Below are 27,849 nucleotides of genomic sequence, written 5' to 3'. Positions count from 1 at the left end.
TTTGCTCCTATTTTTTATAATTATTTCACTTCTTTTTTGGAAAAAAATGAACATTTATGTCTTTTATTTTTTGTTTATTTTTTATTTATTAAGGTGGGAATGCATGATAGTCAAATAAATATCGATACATTACATAATTACATATACACAACATAAATATATTACATAATGTACCACACACACACACATATATATATATATATATATATATATATATATATATATATTAAATATATACTACATAACTATTTATACAATACCGATGTATTATATATACACTACATAACTATTTATATAACATCGATACATTACATATACACTACATAACTATCTATACAATATCGATATATGACATATACACTACATAAATATTTATACAATATCGATACATTATATATACACTACATAAATATTTATATAATATCGATATGTTACATAACTATTTATTAAAAATTGATACATATCATATACACTACATAATTATTTGTATATTATATATACATGTTTTACACCATTTATACAATATTGATATATGAAAAAAAATCCATGAAAATTTTTTTGAAGAAAAAAAGAGGATATTTTTTATTTAAAAAAACAATAAAATAATTTTATTTTTTTTAAAAAAATCATTACTGCAAAGGAAAAATGAAAAAGAAAAGGAAAGAAAGCAAAAAAGGCCTAATGACATTGGGCCGAATTGAGCCCTAAACTCAAGAAAAGAAAAGAAAGCAAAAAAGGTCTAATGGCCTTGGGCAAATTGAGCCCTGTGCACTTTGTTTGGATGGTTGTTACGTATTATTTCATAATGTATTGTATTGTATTGCGTTGTGTTGTATTATATCATATTGTATTGTTTTAATAGATACTGTGTTTGAATAGATTATATCATTCTTCGTCGTTACATAATGTCACACATTTATGATTCGAATGATAAAGCTTACAAGAAAAGTCGGGTACAGGATAAAGTTACTATAAAAAGGTAGGATAAAAGATGAAATATAATTATTAAATTAAAAATAAAGACAAAATGAGAAGAAAATATTAAGGTAATGACGCAAACACACCAAATCGGTTGTTACATAAAATAGATCTTTTCTTCATTACCTAACGATGAATTTAAACGATACGATACAAATAGAATTTAAATAACAATCAAAATAAATATTATATTTAAACTAACAATATAATACAGTACAACGGGTAACAACCATCCAAACAAGGTGGTAGTGTTCAGCCCATGACCTCTTCTTGACTATTTTTTTGTGTAAATGAAAAATAACTGTATTTTTTGTAAATTAATAACTTTTTGGTACATATATGAAATTAGCCCACAATTTAATTTAATGAACATTTTGTTTAATTTTCCCTTAATAAATGGCAAAGGTTGACTCAAAAGAACAAAGACATGATGGGCTTAGGCCCAACTAAAAATGTGTGGATAGAGGAGTCCATTTATTCGTGAGAGAGTTCATGCACAAGAAAGGAAAGAAAAAGATTAGCAATATGAAAAGAGAAAGACTTGCATCAAATCAAGGCTTCTTGCTAAACTCAAATCCATGTAGACTCAAAGTTTTGAGTGGCATTCTTATAACTTATAATGATTGAAATTATACCAAATAGTTAACCATATTCAGCTGTTGATTCAAAGAAAAAACAAGGAGAGAAGTCCACTAGTTTCCAGATTTTAGCTTGTGCTGGAAAGACATAATTGAGGCTAATAACATCATAAGCAAGAAAACCACTACTTCACTAATCTGGAAATGCAAGGAAATGAACACACAATCAAGACAAATTAACTTAAGTCGCCACATGTTTTTTGGAACCCCAGGATAACCCGCATCAGTTATAACTTCTGCCACAACCTCTACCCTTCAGATGAGCACTTTGTGGTGAGCACTTTATGCGCACTAGGTTTATCCGGTGTGTAATAACCCGCAAACAACGCAGAGGATGTAAACCGATTTAGGCAAACCCTATGCGACATGCTCAAATCATAGGGCATTAAGGGAGGATAGGGACAAGTGTCACACCTTATTAACCCTTTAATACGAGATCGAGCAATTTTGACCAATTTAAAGGAAATAGTTTTGAGTTTATAAAAGGGATATCAAGTTGAAGGATAGTCTAGCCATTTATGAGTTAAATAAAACATGTCTTTGGAGTAGACCAGCTGTAATGACCCTGAAGTTCGTTTTTGGTAATTTTTATAAAATAACTGTTTTAGCCCTTTCGATAGTTTTTTGAGTCATATTTGATTGATATCCGATGTCGATTTAATGGTTTTTCTTGAAAAGTTGATATTTTTGGTAAAATTTGAGTTTTAGAGGCTTAAATGGCGCAAAAATGGTAGTTGAGGTCATCCGAAGTTTCGGATCTCGAAATGAAATTCCATCGATTCCATCAGCTCAAAATGTATTTGGTCTAAGAGAGCTGACAGAATCAAATTTTCGCTTATATCGTGGATTTGAGGCATTTAGTTGAAAATCTTTGAGTTTTGGGTCGTAGAGTTGACTTTGAGCAACATTTGGGGTTTGAATGCTCAGAATTGAATTTTGATGACTGCGTTGGATTCAGAGGATGATTTTAGGCCTAGAGAGAGTTCTAGTGTATTTTTCTGAAGCTTCGAGGGCAATTTTGTCTTTGAGGCAATTTATTTAGTTGCGACTTTTTGGGTGCCGTGTCAAAGAGACCTCGAATTCAAATTTGGATGGTTCCATTGAATCCAGAACGTCAAATTTAGTATGGTTGCATATATGGTTTGTGTGTACGGGATTTCGATCCAATCCCAATGGTTGATTTTGAGACTTTGAGACTTAAGTAGTTGCTGGTTTGCTGTGTTCTAATGCCTGACGCACACTACTTCACTATTGCGAAGGGTGTTAGTCGCAATCACATGGATGATCCTCCTTGTGCTTCATGATCATGTGGATGATCCACCCTGTGCCTCGTGATCGCGTGAAGTCAGTCGCGATCGTGAGGGTCACTTTAATGAGTTGATCCGTTGACTCTCCATGATCGCGAGCTTTGTTCATCACGATTGCAATGGGTTAATTTTCCCTGAAGAGTAACTTCTTCGAAAAGATGGGAATTAGGTCTTTTTCACCTTTTTTGGAACTCAGGAAGGCGATTTTAAGAGAGGGTTTTTGTTGAAAACTATTGGGTAAGTGATTTCATGCATTAGTCTTGATTACCCACTTATTATATCCCGTGTTTAACATCAAAATCAGTGTTTTTAATTCCAAAAATTTGGGGTTTTGTTCAAGAGTTTGTGATAATGTAAAATGGTGATTTTGAATAGGTTTTGACTTCGATTTTAAGTTGGTTTATACAAGTAGATTCCAAATGATTTGAAGAACATTTTCATCCAAAATTTTAGATTTGACCCCATTTTTGGAATCGAAATTTGAGCCTTTTTGACCCCTTTTCCCTAAATTTCGCATTCTTCGTGTTGTTGGACTTAGTTTCTAATTGTGAAACACTATTTGAATAGATTGTCGCGATTCAGAGTATATTCAGAATGGGAAGGCTTATGTTGATTGATTGATAGCGATTTGACTAAGGCAAGTGGACTCCTAAAACTCCGTAAATCTTATAGAATCTTGAATTTTCCTTTGTTATGTGTATTGGGGAGTAACGGGGATGAGGTTACAAATTGAAATATTATATGAACTAATCTAAATTGATCGGCGGGGTTAATAAAAGATGATGTTTGCTATTGTATTAATTCAAGTATGACATGTCGTGATCTTGATATCTATGTGTATTTGATGAAATACTTTGTTAGTCTGATTATGATTGTAGATTATTTGACTTGATATATTCCTCATTACTTGTATTTGCTAATTGCATTGGTTCTAGAACACTATGATGAGATGGACATGATTATGATGCCAAGGTCATTTCCGGTGAGATGTTGTGATGCTGAGGTCATTTTTGGTAAGATATTATGATGTCGAGGTTACTTCCGACAAGATATTATGATGCCGACGTCATTTCTGGTGGGGTATTATGAGGTCGAGGTCATTTCCAATGAGAGTGTGATGTCGAGGTCATTTTCAGTGAGAGATTATGATGCCCTTTGCCGACAATTGCACATATGCATGATCATTGAGTGTGTATATTCATTCCTGCATATTTATGTGACAGACTTGATACTTGTATTTGATTTGTAATTATTTGTATGTTATGACTGTGATACTGAGTTGTGCTTTGAGTGTTATTTGAACTATTTAGTATGAACTGCTAGGTTGGGCTGATTTTTTGTGCAGGTTGTAGCTATGGATGTTTGGTTTGGTTGGAAAGGAGTTCGTGTATCCTATTAGATTTACTTAGTTTTGTTAGACGTCTTGTTGGGTATCGTGTTGTTTGGTACTCACCCCTTGCTTCTGTACTTGTGTAGGTTTTGAGCTCAGACTTTGATTATTCATCTTTCTGATCATTTGAGGCTTCCAGGTGTTTGAGAGAGGTAATTATTGTCATCAAGCGAACTCTCTAATATCTTGTACTTTTATGCTTTGCTCTGTTTGAAAGTTGAAGACATATTTAGACTTGTATCTTTTATTTCAGTCCTGTTTTAGTGGCTTGTACATGTGACAACCAATCTTTGGGGGGTTATTCAAGTTGAAAGACTTCCACTTTTATTTATTAATTGCCTATTTAGACTGTTTTTTGCTAAATTTTCCGTAAAGGTTGAGTTTTAGGCTGACTTATCCGTTGAAAAAGGACATGTGCTATCACACCCGGATTCGAATCGTGACACCGAACCAAAGTGAACAAGATTGCAGGTAAATGATATTTTTTAAAAGAGCTTAGCAAGATTTAAATTTTGACTAGATATAGAATTTTAAAAAGTAAAGAAAAATTTTAAATTTTATTTGTTAAATTAGAGATATGTATGATATGCTAAATGACCTTTAAATTTTGTGGTCTTTAAAGTTCTACGTGAGATATCAAAATAAAAGATTACTAAATATAAAAAATGACATGTAAAAAAATATTTTGAAAATAAGAGAAATAAATAAAAACCAATGGATATATATTACTTTATGATCAGACTGAATTTAAGGAAATATTGGTTTAATCTGTAAAAATTTCACATGAAGTTCGAACTTCAATATAATTTTTTTTCCCAATAAAAGTCATTAAAAAGAATGAGAGGAGATTTCTTGTTTTTTCTCAATAATGAAAAAACGCTCAAGGATACGCAATAGTATTGTATTAAAGTGAATTTTATCCTATTGTCGTAATATTTTGTATTGAGGTAACAAAATATTACTTCATTAATCTTTTATACGAAATATAAAGCCACTTAAGCAAGAGGGATCACTTGCTTATTTGGAGTGTTGGAACCTGATTATTCAAAGCTTCCACCTTTCATGATTGATCGCGCACCTCATTCTCATTCAAATAACATTTTCATGTGATTTTAAGTTTTTTGAAAAATATTATATCACCTATAAGATATAAACTATATGAAACATGTGGCTTTTTATTTAAAAAATAAATAAGACCTTTGGATATATAAGAAAGACATGAAAAACAGAAAAAATAATATATATAAAAATGGAACTTTGCTTTTAAAAATCAACCCCCACCTCGCACACACAACGTTGAACAATAATTACACGGTTGAAAATCATTTTCAACTTCTAACTTTGCTTTTAAAGTCAACCCCCCCTCCCCCCTCCCCCTTAACTTTGAACAATAATCAAACCCGCCCCTTTATCCTAATTAAATTTTTAAAATGCCTATTATATCTTTTCATTATCAATTTTGTTTACTTCTTTAGAAATCATGATAATTTCATTTTTTAAATTTAATGTAACAATTTTTTCATAAAAGCATAAACATTATTTTTTTTGACAAAAAAGTGAAAAATACTAATTAAGTATATAAGTTAATGATGTTCTATAATAAAGTAAATTAGCATAACGAGAAAATTAATTTTATTAATAATAATTAAAACTCTAATATTTATTTATACAAGTGAAAATAGCAGAGAATAATAACTATACAAATATATTTCAATTTAGGAAATAAAAATTATTAATTTAATTAAGGACAATTTTTTTAAAGATTGTATTATTTAGATTTTAAATTATTTTAGATTATAATTTATGTAATACTCCATCAATGTCAATCAAAACTTGTTTATTTGTATAGAAGAGAATACTCACCGCCATTTATATTACTTGACTCTCATTCTAATAATAGTTGTTTTAATTTCACGATCTCATATGTGTGAAATCAATATCTTTTTATTTCTACCCTTAGTATTAAATAACTGCATAAAACAACAATAGTCAAATTTAAGGTTTTAAAATATTATTAATAATGTTAGTTTAGTAAAATACACCTCTAATTAATTTTTAAGGGGTGTAATATATATCAAGAAGATTCAAGTAATATGAAACGCATAGAGTAAAATAGTGGAGAAAAGAATAAATATACATATACATACATATACACACACTTAATGCATATTATATTGAAATAACGGTCATAAGAATAATATTAAATTTTGTGATAAATTCTTAAAAATATTACTCTACTTATAATTTTAAAGACCTTAAAGAAAAAGTTATAAATATCTATGTTAAAAAGTAAATTATATATAATATAAAGAGATATTAAATAGATGTGATATAACAAGAGTAAAATGGATAATGCATGAGATAAAAGGGGAGTTTGATTATTATTCAAAGTTGAGGGGGTAGTTTGATTTTAAAAGCAAAGTTGGGGGGTGGGGTGAAAATTATTTTCACCCATAATTAAATTCTCCCCTTTATTCAAGCCTTGGAAACAGCCTCTGGCAGAAATGCAAGGCAAGGCTGCGTACAATAGACCCTTGTGGTCAGGCCTTTCTCCGGACCCCGCGCATAGCGGGAGCTTTAGTGCACCGGACTGCCCTTTTTATTTTATGTATTGTCAATTTTACCCTTTTTATATCACATATATGTAATACGTCTTTATATTATGTATAATTTATTTATTAACCTAGGTATTCATAATCTTTTCTTTAAGTTTATTAACATTATAAGTAGAGTAATATTTTTATGAATTTGTCACAAAATTTAATATTATTTTTATGATCGTTATTTGAACATAATGTGCATTAAGCGTACTGTGTTTATGTATGCATGCATATATATTTTGTCTTTCTCCACTCTCTTACTCCATGCGTTTCATATTACTTGACCCTTATTGATATAATACCCTTTTAAAAAAATTAATTAGAGGTGTATTTTACTAAACTAATATTATTAATAATGCCTTGAAACTTTAAATTTGACTATTACTGCTTTATGTAGTTATTTAATCCTAAGGGTAGGAAGAAAAAAAATATTAAAAATTTATTTTGATTTCATAAATTGGACAAATAAATTAAAGCAACTATTTTTAGAATGATGATCAAGTAATATAAACCGCGGGGTATTCTCTATTGTGTATATAAATAAACAAGTTTTGATTGACATTGATGGAGTATTACATAAATTAGTAGTTTCAAATAATTTAAAATCAAAATAAATACATTCTTTAAAAATTTGACCTTAATTAAATTAATAATTTTATATTTTCTACATCAAAATGTATTTGTATAATTATTATTCTCTGTTATTTTCACTTATATAAACAAATGTTAGAGTTTTGATTATTATTAATAAAATTATTTTTCTCATTATGCTAATTTACATCATCACAGAACATCATTAGGCTATATACTTAAGTAGTATTTCTCACTTTTTTTGTCCAAAAGATAATGTTTATACTTTTATGAAAAATTTATTACATGAAATTAATTAATTTTTTTTGAAAACTATTATGATTTTTAAAGAAGTATAAAAAATGTTGATAATGAAAGGGTATAATACGCATTTTAAAATTTTAATTAGGATAAAGGAAAAGTTTGCTTATTGTTCAAAGTTGAGGGGGAATTTGATTTGAAGTTTGTATTTTGACCCTATAAAAATCGACTAGTTAAGGTACAAGTTCTTCACTAGAGATTATATAAATAACGTGTGAAGCTATGCATTAAAACATTCATAAAGCAAAATGAGGGTTTGAAAATAAAATTATGCCATGATCCAAGTTCACAAGTTGTGATGGCACCTATGTTCCCAATCGATAGGTAAGCCAACCTAAACATTTTGTCAATTTAATTAAATAAATAAATTAAGGAATAAGCGGCTAGAAGAATATCCCATATGTCATGTTTTTCATAAATATGAAATACGGAAAGCTAAAAGTATCATCCAAGATTTGGTGTCATAAGTACAAGAGCTTCTAAAATAGGATTCAAATATGAAACTAAACTGACCAGTCTAGGCATAATAAATATCCTGTCTGAATACTAAAATAACAGAATAAATAAAAGATAGAGGGAGGCGTGGGCCACGGAACAACCAAGCATCTCTCCACAACTCTAAGATAGCCCAAGCTTAGACTCAAAAAGCTCCACGATATGCACTCGTATTCGGTATTGAATCTGCACCATAAAAGAGGGCAACAAGTATAGTATGAATACTGTAACGACCTGCCCCCATCGTTATGGATAGGCCAATGAGGAAGGACTTTGGGCCATAAAATTTTGGATAGTAACTTCAAAAAATTTTAGCCTAGGCCAGACTTGGACGATTTCTGAGTTAGGTGAGGTCTAGGGTGACCTTGTGAATGGTGGGGGATTTTTTTTTTTTTTTTTTTTTTTTTTTTTTTTTTTTTTTTTTTTTTTTACGGGAACAGACCCTACACGAGGCTCCCACCTCTCGTGCACAGTCAGGGGTTAAGCAACACCCCCAAGCCTTAACATAAATAATCAAAATAAAAATACAAGGAGGGGGACATAAACCTTACCTCCGATCCTATGGTGGTTCATAAGTCGGCTAACCTATTAAGGTCGGCTAACTCATCCCCGATACAAAAAAGAAACTAACTATAACTAGAAAGCATTAAACCTGTGAGAGGACTCCTCCCGGTACAATTCAACTATGAAAGCATAAATGAGGGAGACTCTCCCCTTCCATGAGAAAAAAGAAAAGTAACCTACACTAGTCCTATTCAACTATGCTACGTACCAGACATAGCTACATTGAAGAAGAACAAGCATACGAAACTTCTATCTCGCATGGGATGGGAAATTCCTTTCATCTTTGCTCCTTTTAGTCTTGTCGTACCAAGTAAATCCAGGTGAAGTGTGCCTTTGTATCAGCATCATGATTACCAGCTATGGAGGTTGAAAGGAAGGAAGTAGCTGCATGGTGGTCCAAATGTATGGTTGCTGCAGACCTGTACCTGCACAGCCAAACAAGACCAACAATACATTCAACCAAAGAGGTGTGCAAGCTGCTGTAGCATTAGCTTGTATTTGTTCCTTGGCTGCTGCAAGTTGGTGGAGCTGTTGCAGCTGTTGATGGAATGCATCCAAGGCTGCCAATCTGCAGGTGGCTGCAGGTTCCCTAGGCTGCTTGTTGGTCTTTGTTTTGAGGTGGTTAGGCCTCTTGGAGCACCTGCACAAAATAACAAAACCAACAAACTTGTATATGTTTCTTGTCTGCTGCAGGTTGATGGAGTTGTTGCTGGAGTGTGTTAGTAGTGGAGAATGTGTTTGGCAAGCTGAGGGTGCTGCTCCAAAGCAGCCCCAAGATACTGCAGTCCTTTTAGCAGTCTGCCAGCTGCATTGGTGAAGCTGAGAATGACTGGTCATGGAGATCAATGCATTCTCCTGGAGGGGGGTGAAGCTGAGGTACCTGCATAGACAAACACAACCAACAAGACAAACAGCCAAATACAAGCAACCAAACAACCACAAAATCCAGAAGGAAGTTGCTGCTCTGCATAGTCCTTGTGTAGGCCTCTTAGTGAAGGTATTTGTTTTGGTGGTTGTATCTGTGCTGTGCTCTATGTAGGTGTTGGAAACACATGTTGATGAGTTCATCCTGACATCTGCATCTACACCACAAACAAGAACCAGCAAGAAAGGAGCTGCTGCAAGTGTTGTGTTATTAGAGTTATTAGAGAAGGCATAGGTGGATTGGATTTGTTCCTTGTCTGCTGCAGGTTGGTGCTGGGGTGTGTTGATAATAGAGAGTGTGGTTGGCCAGCTGAGTGTGCTACTCCATATAAGCCCAAGGTTACTGCAGCCCTCATAGCAGTGCCAAATAGGTTCTAAGCAAAGAAAGTCAACCAAAGACAAGCAACAAAGCAAACAAGTGTTGAGCTGCTGCAGGTGTTGCAGGTGTTGGGCTGCTGCAGGTGTTGAGCTGCTGCAGATGTTGTCCTCTATGATTTTGATGTTAAAGCATGTTGGTGTAAGTCTCCAACAACCTGCAAATACACAGCAAGTAACCAAAGACAAGCATAGACATATACAGGTTAGTAGAGAGGAATGGATCTCAAATAGGATTTTGGAGCCTGTTAGCATTTTCCATGTCGCTCGACTAACGTCTCCACTTATCCGTTTGAGCTGAAATTTCATGAGGTTTGCATATATATTCTTTACTTTAGCCTTGCAAAGTTTGAAGGCTTGATTCCCAAGTTGGAGCTTCCATTTAGCAAATTTCTTCCTTTTTAAGCTTAAGACAGCTGATTGTTTCAAGCTCGCTCGCCTAACGTCTAAAATTATCCGTTTTGGCTGAAATTTCTTGGGCCTTATCAAAAATATATATGCTACCATCCTGCAAAGTTTGGGAGACTTTGGACAAGTCCACAAGTTACTCCCTACCCTGCACCTACTGCCCTGCTGAGGCTTAGAGGTTGCAGGGGGTTTGGAAGATGTTGTTGTGCTCTTGTCTATGTATTTGTTGTTGAAGAATGCTAATATATTGCTCCAGACACCTGCAATAATACAACAAACAAGCCCAAACAAAACATAATATACACAGACTATCAATAGAGAGGGGACCTCAGTAAGAGCTTTGGAGAGTGTTATCATTTTCCAAGCCGCTCGACTAACGTCTCCAATTATCCATTTGAATTGAAACTTTATGGAGTTAGCATGTATATCCTCTCCTTTAGTCCTGCAAAGTTTGAAGACTTGTTTCCCAAGTTGGAGGGTCCAAATTACTAAAGACCCTCTCTTTAGGCTTAAGGCAGCTGAATGTTTCCATGTCGCTCGCCTAACGCCTCCATTTATCCGTTTGGGCTGAAACTTCTTGGGGCTTGTCAAAATAATATATTCTAACTTCCTGCAAAGTTTGGGGGGCATTGGACAAGTCCACATGCTACTCCACACCCTGCACCTGCTGCCCTGCTGAAGCTTAGAGGTTGCAGGGTGTTTGGAAGTTGTTTTTGTGCTCTTGTCTATGTATTTGTTGTTGAAGAATGCTAATATATTACTCCAGACACCTGCAATAATACAACAAACAAGCCCAAACAAAAAATAATGTACACAGACTAGCAATAAAGAAGGGACCTCAGTAAGAGCTTTGGAGAGTGTTATCATTTTCCAAGTCGCTCGACTAACGTCTCCAATTGTCCATTTGGGTTGAAACTTTATGGATTTAGCATATGTATCCTCTCCTTTAGTCCTGAAAAGTTTGAAGACTTGTTTCCCAAGTTGGAGGGTCCAAATTACTAAAGACCCTCTCTTTAGGCCTAAGGCAGCTGAATGTTTCCATGTCGCTCGCCTAACGCCTCCAATTATCCGTTTGGGCTGAAACTTCTTGGGGCTTGTCAAAATAATATATTCTAACATCCTGCAAAGTTTGGGGGGCATTGAACAAGTCCACCTGCTGCAACTCACCCTGCACATCTTACCCTGCTGAATCTCAGTTACAGGTGTTGCAGGGAAGGTGTTAGCATTAGTGAGAGGCTGAATATTTGGTGAAGTCCTAGCATGCCAGGTTGTTGCTTCTCTTTTGTTGAGATACTTTGAACCTGTAAAGACAAGTGACAAGAAGCCAAACAAGAAGGATAGGTGTACAGGCTGCTGGAGACTCTTTTGTAGCTCCATGTGACTTCCATAGTAAATGAGGTTAAATTGCATGTTGTTGCAGGCTTCTCCCAAGAGAGGACCCTTAGTTGTACTCAGAACCAGCTCCCTATGGTACCTGCACCCACCAACAGAAAAACACACATACAAGCAATTCTGCAATATTCTAATTACTTGTAGTTGGTTCCTGATTGCTGATTCCCATTGCTGGTTCCTGTGCTGCATCACTACAGCTTTCCTTGCCTGGCTTGCAATTGTTGGTTCCCATTTTCCAAATCTACTGATACCTACACAAGCAAGAATGAAAAGAAAAAAGAAGCTATCTATTCTAATCCTTACCTCTAGGGGTAGGTTGATTGCTCTAGGAATGCAATAAGTAAGGGAGATTGTCCCCTTTACAAAACTCCTACCTATGAATTTATACATAGGGAGTTCTGTACTACTATTATTGGTATGCAAATCAAGGAGGTTGTTTGATCCTCTTCAGTTTTGTCCTCCTAAAATTTGGCATCCCCATCTTGTCTAGGATGTAATATCCTCTTGTTTCCTTAGGAAGCTGTTGAACACTGTAGAATTGAGCCATGCTATCTACACTGTGGCTATGCTTGGAGAGTGTATCAGCAACAAAATTAGCCTCCCTATAGATGTGCTTACATTGAAAGAGATCCAGCATTATGATCATCTCCTGCAGGTTTGTGATGTATTTCCTGATGTTCCAGGGAGATGTGATCTCTTGTTTTAACCATTTCACAAGTAATTCAGAATCAACCTCCAGTAGAACCCTGCTGTAGCCATGTTGAATACACCAAGTAATGCCTATGACTGCAGCTTGTACCTCAGCTTGGTTGTTAGAACCAATTCCAAGTGGTGCAGCAAATGCATAAAGGATGTTTCCTTTATGATCTCTTAGGATACCCCCAGCTCCAATTCTTCCAGGATTATCCAAGGCACTTCCATCAGTATTCAGTTTAACCACATGGTATGCTGGTTTGTGCCAACTGACTTGGATGATTTTCATTTCATGGCTGCATCTTTCCACCATAGCTATTAGCTCCTTCCAGTCATTTGGCCAACTAATGTAAGGGAAATCTGTGAAGATCAGCATGTAGAGTTCTTTGATGACTGAGAATTTCACTCTAGTACTGCTAGACTTTTTGCCACCATATTTACTAGCACACCTGTTCTTCCATAAGTTCCAACAAATAAATATAGGAGTAGCTTGCAATAATAGTTTATGGACTTCATTATTTGGTTTAGCCAGCCACCATTTCATCATATTGCTCCTCATTGGGTTGCTGCTGTGTTGTATACCCCAACAGTCAGAAAAATACTTCCATATGTGACTAGCCATGTGTCCAGAGATAAAAATGTGATCTATAGTATCCCATCCTGGCCTGTAGCAACAAGAACACTGAGCAGCTGCATGACCAAAGTGCTCAATATTTTCATTGGTGGGCAACTTGCTTCTGAGAGCTCTCCAGATAAGAAAGGATATTTTGAAGGGTATATTCTTGTGCCATATATTATTGTCTGTCATGGTTTTGTTCCTTTTAGGCCTGATTTGGTTCCAAGCTGAAGCACATGTAAAGTTTCCATCTGAATTCAGCTTCCAGTAGGCTGTATCTGGGAGGTCAGGTTGGTACTTGAAGGAAACATTTAGAATCTTCTGTATCAGATGCTGTGGTGCATGTTGCCTCACCTTCTCTTCATCCCATTCTCCATTCTTCAGGAACTTGGAGACAGTGGTATTGTTAAGTCTAGGTAGACAGTCTTTGTGATAAGCTAGGGGGCCAATTCCTAACCAATCATCCCACCAAAAGCTGCAAGAGCCTGAGTTAAGGTGCCACTGTATATGAGGCTCAATCTCAGCTTTGTTTGTCATCATGTGTTTCCACATAATTGATTGACCAGTGTCCCATTTCTTGATTACTGGATTTGCCCTTTGGCAATACTTGGCCCTCAGAAAGCTCCCCCATAGAGTCTTCTTAGACCTAAAATTCCACCATTGTTTATATTGCATTGCTAGGCAGACATCTTTCAGATTTTTCATGCCAACACCTCCTTCATCTGTTGGGTAGCTGAGGGTCTCCCATGATGCCCAATGGTATTTTCTTTTTTCTTTGTCCCATCCCCAAAAAAAATTTGCTATTAGGGACTTTATTTGTTTGAGTGTAGTGGCAGTTGGAATCACAGCAGATAAGAGATGAATTGGGAGGGACTGCAACACATACTTCACAAGAGCAGCTCTCCCCCCATAACTGAGAATTTTGGTATGCCATCCTCTAATTCTGGATGTTACTTTGGACACCATACTAGTAAAGTATATGATCCTTTGACCTCCAATATATAAGGGGCAACCCAAGTAGGTAATAGGGCCATGAGTTGTTTTGAAACCAGTGGTAGAAGTGACCCTTTCAGTGATCTCAGGATCAGTATTCAGAGGGATCATGCACTGACTCTTTTGTGTGTTAATAAGCTGGCCTGAAGTCTGTTCATACACTTCCAGTGTCTTCATGATCAGCTTGAGAGAGTTACTACATGTTGAAGTGAAAATGATTATATCATCAGCAAAGCTCAAATGATTAATCAATGGACCTTTCTTCTCCATGTGGAAACCTTTGTACAAATGGTGTTGATAAAGATTATTGAGCATTCTTGATAGTACCTCAGCACCTAAAATAAATAGGGCTGGGGATAATGGATCTCCCTGTTTGAGGCCTCTTGTAGAGTGGAAGAAACCATGCCTACCTCCATTCACAATAACTGAATACCAGTTATTAGCCATAAGTCTCCAAACCATGTCAATAAATCCTTCTCCAAATCCAAACCTTCTCATGACTAGACATATAAATGACCAGGACACCCTGTCATAGGCTTTGGCCATGTCTAATTTGATCACAACATTATCTCCCATCTTTGGTTTTTTAATGCTATGAGTGATTTCCTGTGCCAACATTATGTTTTCAGCTATACTTCTTCCCTTAACAAAACCTGACTGATTTTCAGAGATCAGTTGAGGAAGAATAGGAGCAAGTCTGAGACATAGGATCTTTGAAATAACTTTATTGGTGAAGTTACTTAGTGATATAGGCCTGAAATCTGATAACTTATTAGGATAATCTACTTTTGGGAGTAGAACCAAACAAGCATGTGAGATGAACTTGGGAATAGAATGCACTGACTCTTCATTAACATGTAATACCTGCTGTATGGGATTATGGGGGCTGGGATCCAATACTGTATGGGGAATGGGGAGTAGGCTCTGGACTCCAGAGTCTACATTACAAGTTTGGATATTACAAGTATTAAAGTTAGAGTTATTAAGCATACCTGCCTGCTGTTGAGATTTTCCTTCTTTGCTGCTGCTGATAATATGCTGGGATGGTACTGAACTTTCCCCTTTTGTCATGGATACTTGTGTTTTATGCTGTTGTGGTTGTTGTTGGTTATGTTGTCCATCTTTTTTGCCTTTCCTCCTTTGAATTTGCCAACCTGCATGTTCTTGGTCTCTTTTTTCAGTTCCAGCTTTGCTAGTGTTTTGTTGTTCCTTATTTTGTTTGTCTTCTTGGTGTTTTAGCTCCTTGTTCTGTTGTTCCTTGTTCTTTTCATTGCTGGATTTATCTTTGTTTCTTGCTTCTTCTTCTTGAACTTGTTTTTTCTTATTATCTTCATCCCTTCTTTTCACAGTACAAACATGAATGGTGTGACCTTGATGTTTGCAGTGTTGACAGTAATCTGGCACCCCCTCATATTGGATAGACTGCCACCTTCCTGCTCCATTTTCATCCTCACCATACCCCATCCATACATGTTGTGGTCTTTGTTTTGTAAGGTCAATTTGTACTTTGACTTTTGCAACACTACCCCTTGTTTTCTTGTAGGTTGCCAAATCCAAGAACAACACCTTTCCAATTGGGGATAGTAATGGAGTTACCACTGCAAGACGATAACAGTGCCAAGGTAATTCAGGTAATATAGCCCATATAGGAACTAGAGATGTTTCTTCTTCAGGCTTGAAGGTGGGGGTCCAAAGTTGGAGTCTCATAAGTTGGCCATTTATGTACATTCTTCCTTTGGACCAAACAGTAGAGTGATCATACTCATTGTCCAAGTCTATGTACAGATGCCTAGAGTTAAAATGGGTAAGTTTCACTCCTCCTCTGAGTTCTGTTTGCAAGATGAATTCCTTTCTAATGGTTTCCATCTTAGGCATAGTATTTGTGAATTTTCCTATTAGAGTATACTTACAATCACTAGCCAATTTCACCAGGAAGTCTTCTTCTGTAAATACTACAGCTGGATAGCCTTGCTTTGTGGTAATTTTGGGAGGTGTAATATCAATAGTGTCTGTTTTCATAGCTTCTTGGGCTCTCAACTTAGTAGCCAGAGTTTGGTGGATGACAGGATTAGGAGGGGTTGGAGTATTAGTATTGGGGTGCTGGGTTTGTTTTGCAGGTAAATTAGTATTGGGAAGCACCACATGATTATTAGGAGTTGGAATATTAAAACTTGGAGCTCTAAGTTGGTTTGAGTTTCTGGAACCTAGGTTGCTTCCAGTATTCAGAGCAGCAGGTTTGTTAGTAGATTTAATAGCATCAAAATTATTAGACACTTTCATAGGATTGCTATTAGGAACATAAGGTCTATGGACAGGTTGAGTTTTCACATTGAGCCCCCTGTTCAACTGGTCAGGTTGTTTGTTTTTTTCAACATTACCAAGTATTATGTTCCCCTGCTCCTTGTGCTTAACAACAAGATCAGTATCACCATTGTGAGTAGCATTCTGAATTTCCTCATTATTCTTGGTCAGAGCTAGATGCAAATTAGTAGGCTTAACAATAACAACATTAGCTAAATTTCCTTTTTGTACATTATTATCAAGCAAGCTAAGTTCATGAGGTTCGACAGTGTCACTATGCATTTGAACAACATTGTTAATATGGTCATCACTTTTGACTAGATATTGGTTGAAATAGTTAGAAGACTTACCTGGATGAGCCACAGCAAGAGCACTGTTCCATTGCTTATCAGTGAAGTTCCCCTTCGAAATTTCTTTTGGGGCATGACCATTTTCTTCAATGCCTTCCAATATTAGCATTCTATTTCCTTGTTGGTCATTTTGAACATGATCCAATACACCAGCCACAGCTTCAGCTCGAACAACACTGTTACAGTGTTCTTCAGGGAGATGCAAGTCTTGACGACTTTTTGAATTTGAGCTTGTTGATGGTGATTCGAGACACTCTATATAGCTTGGAAGCTTCATGACTCCTTGATGAGTCTTTTGGTATTGGTCTCTTGCCAATTGGTTCGCCGGAGCTCCGGCACCACCAAAGTCGTCTTGACGACTTTTTGAATTTGAACTTGTTTGTATAGATTTGAGACATGTGTTATAGTTAGAAACCTTCTCCACACTGTTACTCACCTTTTGGTATTGGTCTTGGCTGAATTGGCTGGCCGGAGCTCCGGCGACTCCATTGTTGTCAGAGCTCAAGGATACATTCGAAGAGTGTGGCAGTGATTCGAGATGGCTCTCATGACTGAGGAGATTGAAAACAGCTTGAGGAACATTTTGGCATTCATCTTGTGCGTTTTGGCTTGCCGTAGCTCCTGCGTCGACTACAATTTGTTCGCCGGAGTTGATTTCGCCAGAGGTTTTTGTTCCTATCGGGGCGCCTTGTCCTTGCGAACAAAGTCCAGATGGTGCGAGGGCTAGAATATCGCCGGAGGTGGCTGGAAATTGAAGGCGCAGTGGTGGCGCATTGGCGGCGATGCTGAGCTGATGCGCCTCTGCATTTTTCTCAATTGGGACTAAATTTTTTTGTGAACTTTGTACTGTGCTTGGCATATGGGATGAAGAATCATCTCCAATATTGTTTATAATCTTTAGCAATCCCCGATTTCTCAAGGATATGATTTTTTCAGCTTGCAGCAGCTCCTCACTCGAACAATGAACAGTGATCACTTCAGTCTTTTGCAAATTTGAGGAGCTATAGATGGAATCTGAGAGTGAGATAACTTTCGTTGTGTTCGTATCGACGGAATCTACGATTCCATCTTTCGAACGAAATTTTTCGAGGTCCGGAGGTGGGTCCCACCCCATTTCGTTTTTGTGACTAAAATGCCCTTCTTTGAGATAATGATTACTAGGGTTTGAGAGGATTTTTTTCTTTCCAAAATTATACACTAATTCTAATGGTGGGGGATTGAATATCTAATTTGATGGGTAAGCTGATAGCTAAGACATTACAAAGCATTTATGGCTTCACGAAATATCATTCGGGAGAGTAAAACTCCTGAAATTGGACTTGTCATGAAGGGTATAATTTAATACGTCTTTGGAAGGGGTGTTTTATCAAATTGGATCTTGGAGCTCAAACTCCAAGCTCTTTATTTTCGTGCAACCTGTGAGAGTAGGATTTCTCCCGCTAGGGCGGGGTCGTCAGAGCGGAATAGGTTCCGTCAGAGCGAGACAGTCACGACTTAAGTTGGAAAATACCCCATAAATGGTCTATTTCTACAAAAATAGTTCCTAAAATGATAGGAGGAGAACTAGGGTGATTTTCATCAATTTTCCACGAATTTCCATACTTAAGGTAAGGATTTTACTCCCTAAATTCATCCTTCGATTCCTAATACTCATAACTAGGATGAGTGACCATAGTGGGAGGGTTTTGACCTGTGGGTGAGGGTGGAAAGTAGCCCTAAGGTAGGACTAGGATCATGGGTTTGGACTAGGATCATGGGTTTGGCCTAGGATCATGGATTGGCCTAGGATGGAAATTGTGTTATTTTTCATAATAGTTAGGCCATTTTGTTGATCCTTTATGTGTATTTACTGTTTTTAGACCAAGAACAAGCGGAACGAACCCAAAAAGGGAAAGCTCCTTCACTTTAAGGTTATTGAAGCTCGAATTCGAGGTAGGTGATGATTTTGTTTACCGTATGTGTTTCATGTACTTTTCAAACTGCTTCATGATATGCATATACGTATATGAATAGGGAAACATGCTAGACTTTAGGTGGAATGATTCCTTGCTGGCCTGTTTTGTGTAGAACCTATTCTTGGTGAAATAATGTTGATTATGGTGTGAAATTGTGATTGCTTGTATATTTGGCTCGGTTGTCACATTTCAACATATAATTGGATCGAGTTTCACATTCCGACACATATTTGAATCAGGTTTCGCACTCTGACACAAATATAGAATCAGGTGTCACGTTCCGATGCAAATTAATTATTTGCAGATCCCATGAGAGGATCCTTATGTGAAATTGCATGATATGATTTGAAGGGGTTGAACTATGATCTTGTTGAGTACTGAATTTTGTGAAAATGGTTAGCTTATTCTATACATATTTATTTATTGTATTGAGTTTACTTTAACAATGAAGAGCTTACTAGCTAACCGCGTGATCTTACCAGTACACTATTGACTTTGTGTATTAATACTACACTTGCTCTATCTTTTGTTGAGGACATGGCATATTCAGCCGGCTGCGGAGAGACCTTGCCTAGAGGAGTAGTGATCTTGTTCAAATCCAAGGATGAGCTATTCTGTCATGCTGCGGTGGACTCTCTCGTTTATCTTAGTCGTACATCCTGGACTTTGATGTTTAGACATTGGTTAACTCTTAATGATTTCTTTTGGGGATTGCATTCCCTTCCTGTACTTGTTTAGTTTTAGAGTTTTGGTATGATGACTTTCAATTCCTAGGATATTTTCTGCAATTTTTAGTTTGTTGTCTAGATGGTTTTCTGAGTTTATGAGAACTCAGTATTATTTCTTGATTTAATCCTGCTTCTGCAATTTAACTGTAATATCTCATAAGTGTGTTAGCTTGGGATGTAAAAATGGTTCTCCCACTTGAAGGTTAGAGCGGGTGCCAGTCACTATGGGTCGAGATCGCGACAAGTATGAAACTATGTGTACCCAGTATGTCTCATTGACCGACAACGAAGAAGTAGTGAAAGGGGTAAACAAAAAAAATCATCCTCAATTTTTATAATTCTACATTGTACTCATCAGTCAAGTCTCACTAAAATAGGGATAATCAAATACCACAAAATATTCAACCATCAATTTAACACATAATCATGTAAAATGAAGAAGCTAATGAGATTTATGCAATACCATGCGATGATATGCCTCAAATACTAAGTAACCTCACACTCACAACCGCATATACACAATACTTCTCAGGATTTATTCGAGAGTTTTTGACCTATGGGGGACTCGCGAGGTCCATATAACAACACGGACGATCTCAATAAACTATCATAAAAGCAAACTATCTCCAGCATGGATGATCTCCACGTGCCCAATTTATAACAATAAACTAATCTCTCATGGACGATCTCCACGTGTCAGACCTTTACTCATACTCAATCTTATATCTATGCATGTGCACAATATAATATCAACAACATAGGGGATAATGATGCATCTCAATAAATCAAATATCAGTATAACATATAATCACCTCAACTATTACAATTATATGGGTTTAAATAAAAAGCACAATCACACAAAAGAAATCAAATCAACAATAAATCAGCTAATGCCCATATGCTTTGGCATTCTCGGATTAAATAATTCATTCTATAGTAATTAACTTTTCCTTTATAACACCGGTACTTGTACCAATGCCAGTCACACCATAGGTACGAGACCCCCATCTTTCACCCTTAACCGTTATTTATTTTAATTTTTAATCTTTAATTAGAAAAACATCCTTCTACGAAGTCTGAAAGTATTAACATACCTTGAATGCCAAACACGTGTCACGAATCCTCAAGATTTTTCCTTTCTCTTTTGCAAAGCTTCAGAACGTTCCTAATCTATCAAATATGCATTATTCATAAGTAACCAAGTCCATACACACCCATATTGTTATACTTAATCAAGTTCCTAAATCTTGATGCTAACTAATGTGCCGAATCTTACTTTTTCCTAACTTTTAATTATCTATCTTAATATACCAAACTTAAATATAATATGATAATTATAAGAAAATTAAACCAAATTATGAACCCTTCACAGAAAGCCACATCTAAGAATCCCAAAATCCTACACTCTGTATCCCTATATCAATTCTAATCCCTAATCATTACCCACTAGCAAACATCACACATATATTAATTTTTCATAAAATAAATGCACATAAATTGAATACCCACGTGAACAACATATTCCAATTCAATTTTTGTTTTCCTTCTTTCTGTTCAATATAATGATGGCACTATATTTTTTTTAATTCTTTTTTTCAATCCTTACACCATAAATTACTAACATTAATACCCTCTATTCCTATATAAAATTTACACAAAACCTTACCTAGTTCAATCGACTTTCTCTTGTCTTTTTGTTTTCGCCACTGTGAGTCTCTCTTTGGATATGAATGTTGCACGTCCCTTTTTTTCTATTCAGTTCTGACCCTAATATTAAAACCCCCAAAATATTTTAATTCACTTTTACCCATGGTCAAATAGCAAAGGGTATTGAATAAATTATCAACTTAGTCCATTAACCATCAACTAAATTAATTCTCTAAAATTATTCGTCAACTAAATAATCATAATTAAGCGAATAGTTCAAAATTTATATTTAAGATTTTACAGGAAGAGTCAAAATAGTTTTAGTACTCAAAACAACCTAACGAGTCATTACATCATCTACCACTTAAGCAAACGTTCATCCTCGAACGGTTAAGGATTAGAAAGTACCTGAGTGCTAAAAAACCTGAGGATATTTGATCTTCATGTCTGAATCGATCTCCCATGTAGCCTCCTCCACCGACGATGCTTCCATTGAACCTTTACTGAAGAAATATCTTTTGACATCAACTTTCGAATTTGTCTATCTAAGATTGTTACTGGCTCTTCCTCAAAGGTCAAATTTGATCAAGTAACACTGAGTCCTATTGAATCATATGAGCACCATCCTGATGATACTTCTTTAGCATCGAAATATAAAATACAAGGTGAACACCGGATAACCCAGGTGGCAAAGCTAACTGATAAGCAACCTCACCAATACGCTCAACAATCTTGAAAGGACCAATATATCTCGGGCTCAACTTGCCCTTTTTCCCAAATCTCATCACACCCTTCATGGGTAAAACCTTTAATAGAACCCGCTCTCTAACCATGAACTCTATATCATGAACCTTTCGATCAGCATAACTCTTTTGCCTACTCTGAGCCACGAGAAGTCTATCCTGAATCAACTTGACCCTGTCCAAGGACTCCTTCAATAAATCTGTACCCCACGGCCTAACCTCAAATTCATCAAACTAACCAATTGGAGATCGACATATCATACTATACAAATCCTCGAATGGTGCTATCTCAATGCTTGAGTGATAATTGTTATTGTATGCAAACTCCGCTTAAGGAAAACATTTATCCCAATGACCACCAAAGTCGATCACACACGCGCGTAACATGTCCTCAAGGACTTGAATAGTCCATTTAAACTGATCGTTAGTCTGAGGGTGAAAGGTTGTACGAAGATCCACCTGAGTGACCAACTCCTTCTACATAGACCGCTAAAAATGATATGTAAATTATGTGCCATGATCTGAAATAATAGAAATAGGCACCCCATGCAAGCGAACTATCTGTCAAATGTAGATTATGGCTAACTTCTCTAAATTATAGGTAGTCTGAACTGGTACTAAGTGCAGACTTGGCCAATTGATCCACAATGACCCATATAGTATCAAACTTAACCAAGGTATGCGGAAACCCTACCACAAAGTCCATAGAAATAGATTCCTACTCAGGTATGACATCCTTGAGTCACACCACCAGGCTTTTGGTGTTCGTACTTCACTTGTTGACAACTTAAACATCGAGACACAAAATCTACTATGTCTCTCTTCACACGACAATACCAATAATTTTGCTTCAAGTCGCGATACATATTAGTAGCCCTAGATAAATAGATTACCTCAAACTATAAGCCTCTTACATGATCACTTTAACTAAATCACCTACCCAAGGAACAAAAATACGACATTTTATTCTCAAAACTCCCTCTCCATCAAGAATTTCCTCCTTGGACTCTCCTTTTAACACCTTGTCTCGAATCTTACACAAATCATCATCATCAAACTGTTGAGTCCGAATTTGCTCCAAAAAGGTTGACCTCATCTCCATATAAGCTAGAACCCTACTAGATTCTTATATATCAAGCCTCACAAAGCTATTAGCTAAGGACTGGATGTCCATAGCCAACGGATGTTCTCCATCCTGTAACAAGGCTAGACTATCCATACTCACTGTGTTTTGACTCAAGGCATCTGCTACCACATTCACCTTGCTCGGATGATAAAGGATAGCCATATTGTATTACTTGAGAAACTCCAACCATCTCTGTTGCCTGAAATTGAGATCTCTATGATTGAATATATACTAGAGACTATGATGATCTTGAACACCTCACAATTCACACCATAAAGGTTATGTCTCCAAATCTTCAATGCAAATATTACAACCGCTAACTCTAAGTCATGAGTAGGATAGTTCTTCTCATGAACCTTTAATTACCTTAAATCATAAGCTATCACCTTCCCCTTCTGCATCAATACACAACCAAGAACAATTCGAGAAACATCACAATATACAATAAAACTTTCTCCCTTCACATGTAGAGTCAAAATCAGGGCAGTAGTCAATGCAGTCTTAAGCTTTTGAAAACTTGCCTCACACTCATCAGAGCACTAGAAATCCACTTCCTTCTGGGTCAATCTAGTTAATGGAGATGCAATAGATAAGAATCCCTCTATAAATTATCGATAATAACCTGTAAGGATTAAGAAACTCTGAATCTCAGTAACCGAAGTAGGTCATACCCAATATCGAACTGCCTCAATCTTCTTAGGATCCATCATAATACCCTCCTTGGACACTATATTTCCAAAGAATGTCATGAAACTAAGCTTGAACTCACACATTGAAAACTTTGCATAAATCTTCTTCTCCTTCAGAATTCCAAGCATAATACTCAAATAATGCTCATGTTCCTCCCTACTATGAGAATATATCATTATATTATCTATGAAGACAATAACAAATGAATCCAAGTACGGTCTGAACACTCCATTTATCAAGTCCTTTATAATGACCCTTTAGGTCATTTTTGAATTAAATCATTCGTGCCGTTATTTAGAGCATTTCTATAGTGACCCTAAGTCATTTATGACTTGATGCCATGACTATTTGGTCAACTGGTCATTCGTTTGGGATTTTAGGTCCATTTTCCTATTTTGAGAGCTTTTATAATTTAAAAAGTTAAGTTTGGTCATAACTTTAAAAACATAACCTCAGAATGGAATTCTGATGGCTTTATTAGCTCTGGAATGACCAAATTAGGCTATTAGTAGGGTCGGCATGAGTATTGAGGCAATCGGTATGAGTTTGGAGCCATTTGGTGCTTTCGACCTTAAAATTTATCCTATGGTTGACTTTGGTCAACATTCTTGGAAAATGTGCTTAGATAAAAATTCTAATAGCGCGGTTAGTTCTGGAATATCGAGTTCAGTCTAGAATTACCCTTCATTTTCTTTATGAGGCTCCTGGTCTAATTTCAAAGCCTGTTGTGGAAATAGGCTTCAAATGACACTTGTGTGTGGGACTCATTTTTTGTTAAAATAACCTCATATGGGAATTTCAAATATGTCATTAAGTTCGGAACATCGAATTTGGTATGGTGGCATATCTCATATGCTCGCACGGGGTTTTAAAAGAATCTCGAGCACCCCATCGGGGCATGATAAGCTCATTTTGCACTAGCTAGGTCTGGTGCCATCGCTAAAGTGACTCCTAGCACTAAAACGATCCTTTAAAGCAACCAGGAGCTCTCTAAAGTGACCATCCCTCTTGGTCGGGTGTCGCTAAAGCAACTGGTTGCTAAAGCGATGCCCGCCTCTTTGAGGTGATGGGTGTTCGCTAAAGCGACACCTGAGGCTATGTCCATGTACAAATTTTAGTTGAAGTTCTATCTTTGAACCACAATTTATCCTTTAATTCTTGGGCAATTTGAATGATTCAAAAAGCTATTCTGCATGATATTTCGAGGGGATTCTAGTAGGGTGATCAGAATTAAGGTTTGAGGCTTCCCTTAAGGTATATTTCCTTTTTCTTCTTGCGAGTCTAGTGTTCTTGAAGCTAAATGACAATATTGATGCATGTCTTGATTATAGCTGGTGTTGTATGTGAATTATGTTCATTTTTGGAACATGAGCTGGGGGTAGTAGTTGGGGCCTATTCTCGGAGTTAATCCGTGAGTTACAGAACGGGTCCTACAATTCCCAATTTTTGATTATGAAATTGGCCTATCTCCAAATTTAATAATTTTAGTGTCACTATTGTATTAAAATTGTGATTCTATTATTGATAGCATGACAAGTTTAGAGGTTGTTCGGAAAGGATAAACTTTGGTTCCGTGAGTTAAAGTGTGCGTGGTCAGTCTACAGGTAGGCTATGGATTTCCCCCTCTTTAGACTGAGCAAGTGTAGGCATTCATATATTAAATTGTATGAGTTTAGAGGGGTTCAGGTGTTGAGCATGCTAAATTCCTAGAATCCATGTCCTAGGCAGTATTTTGGGTAATTGTTGGACTATTTAAGCATGACTCCTATTGTTGTTGGTCCCTACCCTATGGTGTATGCTGTGCCTTGGTTATATATTTGGAATCATATTTGGCCTTAGTCTAGGCTTAGACTAGTGTTGCCTTAGATTTGCACAATTTTGGTGTCATTTGGCCTTAGAACTTCTCCAACATTGTTTTTGGAAAGTTAGCTCCCTGTAGACTGATATAGCAGACATGAATCTGATAGTTTGAGCTTTAGCTAGGCATTAACACAACTTTGGGACCTTACCCTCATAATGCCTTACACTTCAATTAGTCCTGTATTTCTTGATTCTTGATTTTGGAAGTCTTCTCGACAATTTTGGTTGTATATGGTTTGGGCTAGAGTGATGTATTGATGGCACTTATTTGGAGGTACTCCCCATGACGCTCAATTGGCCATTGAACCTAATTTTGTTTGACTCCTTAGCTACAGTTACCTAGTTAAAGTCCGTAGTCCAGCTTACTCATGTTCGACTCCATAGCTACAGTTACCCAATTCGAGTCCGTGGTCTAGGTTACTTGTGTTCGAATCCTTAGATACAGTTACTCGGTTGAAGTCTGTGGTCCAGATTACTCGTGCTCGACTTCTTATCTATGGTTAAATGATTGAAGTCCATGGTCCAGCTTAGTCGTGTTTTACCCCTAAGCTATAGTTACCCGATTGAAGTCTGTGGTCCATCTTACTCATGTTTGACTCCTTATTACAGTTATTTAGTTGAAGTCCATGGTCTAGCTTACACGTGGTTCAATTCTTCATTCTTTGATAAATCTCGGTTTAAATCATTATCTACTTATGGCTTTGGGTTAAAATATCAGAGTTTGGGGATGGTTCGGTTCAAGTTCGGTAATAGGTGGTATCATTGGAACTCTATTGACTCCATTCATTTTTCTCCAACTATCCTTGTTCTTTTCATGCTTATGGGAGATCTTTAGGTTATTACCTTAGACTTGTGCACGAGCATACCCGTCGGGTTTATGAGAGCCCGACGGATTTAGCTAGATTTTTTCTCTTTGTTTGTTAAGTACGCTCGTGTACATACCTATATTTTCCTCTTGCCTTGTCAGTGATTATGGTAATCTTCATGCATTTCAGTTTACTTGTGCTTATCTTGTTCAGTCAGCCTATGATGCCTATTGGGTACCTATTATTTTAGTACTCATTGTCACGACCCAACCCCGTAGGCCATGACGGGTGCCCTAACTGGACACTCGGGTATACCCTTGCTAGCTATAAGCAAACATGTCCCCTGTTCTAGTCATAATATATAAACATACAAGAAAATATATAAGCTGACAAGGCTATCACAACATGGGGATATGTCCCCAAAACATAAGACATATCCGCACTACTCTACATACATTCATATACAACCTATATATAACCCACATACATATTTACAGACCTCTAAGAGTATAATAATAACATAAGGCGGGACAGGGCCCCCGTCATACCCCTAAATAAAAAAAATGAGTGTACAAATCAAGAGACCAGTACCACAACTAGGCTCCAATATAATAGAGCTTTTCCCAAACTTGTTGTTAGGAGTCCTAAGCTGATGGGTCTCTAAAATGTGCGTCTATACCTATGGGCATGAATGCAGCCCCTCGAAGAAAAGGAGATCAGTATGACATATGTACTGAGTATGTAAAGCATAACTGGAAATATATCTGAAATAAAAAGAGCCAGGGGATAAATTCATTACTTAAGAAAAACACTATAACTGTACCTTGTGAATGATAAAAACATGCATGCTCATATTATATAATATAGCCAGCTCCTTTAGGGACTCGGTAAAATATATATATGTAGGACCATCATAGGGCCCGGTGCCATCATCACCTTATCACATCACATCACATCACATCATCATATATATATATACATATGTTCCCGGCCCTCTAGTGAGGGACTTAGTGAGTTGTGCATGTCATTGCATTATCATTTCCTCATATAGCGTACCTGGCTCTTTAGTAAGGGACTCGGTGGACAATGCAGTAAACTAAGCACGATTATGTTCTCGATTCGAGACTCCATGAAAGAAGGGTTACAATATACATGAGTAGAGTAGTGAGTAACCATATGCAATTTAAACCATCATTAGATACTCAATGAAGTAGTAAAAATGAATTTTCATTTGAAAATCAGGACGATAGTCATATCGATCGTCTTCAAATATCATTATTGATCATATCAAAAGAGTCTTAGACATCATAGGCATTTTAGATCGTATCTGAGACTCGATGGAATACTCAAATGTGCTATCATTTAAAAACCAAGAAAAG

This window comes from Solanum dulcamara, chromosome 9, assembly GCF_947179165.1.
Source record: "Solanum dulcamara chromosome 9, daSolDulc1.2, whole genome shotgun sequence".
Classification (NCBI taxonomy): domain Eukaryota; kingdom Viridiplantae; phylum Streptophyta; class Magnoliopsida; order Solanales; family Solanaceae; genus Solanum; species Solanum dulcamara.
The sequence above is the reverse complement of the archived record's forward strand: the minus strand, read 5'-3'. Positions refer to the sequence as shown.